The following is a 3,846-nucleotide window of genomic DNA, read 5'->3' as shown; positions in this document are numbered from 1 at the left end:
TGCTCCTATAAAGGCCATTTCAGCACAAGGCTGTGTGGTATTGATTCCTACAATTGATCTGGCAGCAGCATTGTTTCACTTTTATTATTTAATGTGACTATTTGTTTTTGGTACAACTACAGTTGCTTCTGTGAGTGGCCTTCATGTCCCGTCTCCCTGTCTCTTGAGGGATGGTTATCCAAGTGTAGATCGGCTTGAAGAACATGGCAGCCGATGGGTTCGAAGGGCTTTAATGCCAGTGGGATGAAAAGCAATTTCTAATGAGCAGCTCTGGGATTATCCTGTGGGAAAAGTCATGATACAAAAATAGGGAATATGAGGCTACTTGCCCATAAAGAACAACATAAAGAATGACATTTCTTTGCTTCAAATGAGTATAAAAACACAGCATGTCTTTATTATCTGACCAATTTGTTTATTATATAAACAGCTAAGGTCTTGAAGATATTTCTACATTTCTTCGTTTATCATCTTTGGATTTCTACAAAACCCCCTACGGGTTTATTTTGAAAGGAAGATTTCATAAAACAAGGAACATCTAATGAGTCACAAATAACACATCGACTCAGACCACTTGCTTAGCTTTTTGCTCAGCAAGGACTTGTTAATGACATACACATTTGCAGTTTTAAAAATTCAAAGCTAAATATTGTTCCCTCAAAAGAAAAAGAAAAAATAACGAACTCTACTGAAGACAAGAGAACTTCAGTGGCTTCACAACTCACATGTTCAACTGACATCTAATATATTACTCTGTAAGAGAGAAACGCTGAGAAAGTCCTAAAAAGTGATGCAACCTAGATTTAATTGTGAATATGGGACAATTGGGGGAGTGACACAACAAAAATGGAGAAACCCTATTGGGAAATATAGCACATCACAATCGTGGTGGGATACGCCTATTTGTTTCATCAGCTGCTCAAATGCATCCTCCAGACACACCAGTCTGTCTGAGCACTTCAGAGAACCATGTCTCCGAGATGTCCCGTATTGATCATTTACGACAGCCAAATGCAATTCTTTTATCTAGCTGTACTCAAGCTGGAAGACCTAATATATTCTATATTAACTAAACCACCTGATTTAAACTTCCTGTGTCATTGTTTTCTTCACTGATTTGACCCACATGCAGAATGACACTCAGGAGGCAGGAGAAAAGTTTATTTTGACAGGTAGTGGATATTGAACTGGAACCAGGACTGGAGGCACAGCACTGTATGGGAAAGGAGGACAGGTAAGTACTCTGGAGACAAATGGGGATTACTGGGAACTGGATCAAGATCTTTGCTTACTGTTTGATGAATGGTGGTTGGAGTGGAGGAATGATGCGGAGCCTGGGATAACCGAATATACGCTGCTGCGGAAACGGTGAGTTGTCCAGAAAGATGGTGAGTACTCTGCTGAGACTTTGGGTGAGTATTTGGCAGTTAAATTATCCAGATCAATTTACTGATTTGAGGTTACCTGGTGAAGATTCGGTGAAGCAATTGGTGGAGGGTGAGCAGGGTTCGCTTGCATGGAGATGTCGGTATTGAGCTGTCAGCCGGAGCTTGATCCAAAATGGGTTTCTTTTGAGGCTTGAATACTTAGGCTGAGGTAGGATGCAAACTGAGGACTTAAAGCCAGAGCTGAAGGTCGCAGGGACTTGAGACCAGGACTTGAGATTTCCTAGGATGGAGCACAAGAGAGGGAAGAGACTATGAACTTTAACTTTAGACTGAGATCTCATAGCTTGGCCATTTGGAGTTACCACATAGGTTAACACTCAGGCCCTGGAGTGCCACCTTCTTATACTTCTCCAGGTTGATGGAAATGAGGAACACCTGCTACCATCCACACCAGAGGATCTTGGCAGCATCTAGTAGTAAGTGTTAGCAGCAGGCAAAAAACAAGACATGAACACTCCCAGACTCCGACATCCTGGGTGTGTGGAAAGCATTTAGGCAGTATCAAAACTAACTTATACACAGACTAAGTTAAGACTTGTTTCCAAAATATGTTGTATGTATTAAAAAATACTTTTATATAAAATGTACACATTATATAATGTGCAAAGTCATCCCATAATAGTGTCTCAGTCAACATTATCAATTGGAGTTAGCTGTGCATACACTCTCACCCATTAAAAAAGGTTAAAAGGGCGAAGTGTTATCTTACTTTAGGGGTATTTTAATCCTTGTCACAACATGCCTTAATTATTGATTACCTTTGCAGAAGTGAAAGCCGGGGTGGGAATGCTGTGCTGACTTGCTCAATTCAATTTAGAAAAAGTCTTCAGGGTGATCTTCATGTTCTCTGACCATCAAATCAATTATGCAGCACATTTAAGAACTCCCGCTATCTGCTACACCATAGGTATCTAGTTAGTATATATTTGGCATAAATGTTTTTGATAGGCCTTCAGACATTTTTCAGAAGTCTAAACAAAGACCTGTTCTGCAGAAATTCATAACCATGATAAAAAGCGCGCCAAACCGTTGCCCAAACACAGGAACACTGTCTTTTCTACATGAGCTGCATATTTATAAAGCATAGACATGCAAATAACATACAAATCCAAGACTTTTGATGTGTAGCAGTCAAAGTATTTTCATTGTTGTTATAGCATGAATGACAAATACAAATTAAATTCTGTTTCTCATCTGTCTCAAAGACATTCAGTACTGGGTCACCACTGTGTTATGAGCTATTTGGTCACAGAAGTGTGGCAGCTTTATGACAGTAAAGTTATGCTTGAAAATGATGATTTATGTTGAACATTTTTTATAAAAATTAACTAAATGGTGTCTCCGGTGATCCCAAGAAAGTGTCTTGTTAGTGCACCACCTGCACAGCCTAAATGTTTAACACTTTAGATAAAACCAATTGTAGACATTGAAAAAAGTTTAACTGTTAAACCAAATATATGGCAAATTTAACCTAGATGTCTTTGAGCCATTTAAGGTAAAGGGACTGAACCTATACAATGGTTTTCCAGTCATACGACCACATAAAGCACTTTCAGACATTGTTTTAGACAGAAAACCAGATGCAGATAATGTGAAACAACAGTAGGGGACATCAACTCTGACCTTGGTATCAGTTCTTAAATTGAAAAAAAAAAAATAATAATCAAAACACATAAAAGTAACCTTCTGTATTATTTTTCTCATATATTTAGAGTTAAAAGACAAAAACTGAATAATAAAAAAACTGATAGATTTTTTTATTTATAGGATCTGAACTAATGTAACCCCCCAAAATAATACAGAAAACACACAGGTTAAGCTAGAAACAAATGCAACATGGGGCTTACATTCATCCTGGTCCCAGGGATGCACCGCAAACAACTGAAGCTCAGAGTGCTTTCACTCAATAGACCTCCCACAGGGCAGGATATTGTACAATACATTGTTGTCTCAGCTGTTAACCTCCTCCTCGTCTTCTTCCTCTCTCCCCTTCTCCTCTTCTCCTCCTTTGAGTCTAGTTGACTGCTGCTAAGACAGGCCTCTGGGTGAACAGTTCAACAGTCAAACATCTGAGCGAAAATCCTCTGACACCCAAGTCAAATGCCTCGTGTTTTGAATCGGCTACTGGGTCTCTGGAGAGGGCAAAGGAAAACAAAAAGGCTCTAGAAAATAACTGGCGTTAAAGCAGAATTGTGCATGCTCTACCTGGATCTCACACGTATCACTCTGGGCACAAAACAATAGCACAAAAAAAATCATTAACACTAAGGCAGCTGGAGGGCGATAATTTGCTGTCTGATAACCTTGTACAAGATAAATCAGAAATGTCACCGTTCATTTTATTCAACTTATTTATATATATATATTTTTGGTGTGAGAATGAGATGAGCTTAATCTT

At 39.0% G+C, this 3,846-nt stretch overlaps 1 long non-coding RNA gene across 1 annotated transcript; it reads right to left on the bottom strand.

The window, feature by feature from the left end:
* Positions 1–716: 716 nt before the first annotated feature.
* Positions 717–3,396, bottom strand: LOC124881498. Its single transcript, XR_007041672.1, has 4 exons — positions 3,296–3,396; positions 1,465–1,668; positions 1,293–1,400; positions 717–1,213 (listed from the first exon to the last, which is right to left on the bottom strand). It is a non-coding gene; the product is annotated as an uncharacterized LOC124881498 (long non-coding RNA).
* Positions 3,397–3,846: the final 450 nt, after the last annotated feature.

The sequence above is a fragment of the Girardinichthys multiradiatus genome, chromosome 15 (genome assembly GCF_021462225.1).
Source record: "Girardinichthys multiradiatus isolate DD_20200921_A chromosome 15, DD_fGirMul_XY1, whole genome shotgun sequence".
Lineage (NCBI taxonomy): Eukaryota > Metazoa > Chordata > Actinopteri > Cyprinodontiformes > Goodeidae > Girardinichthys > Girardinichthys multiradiatus.
Note: the sequence above shows the minus strand (reverse complement) of the source record. Positions and strands in the feature narration are given on the sequence as shown.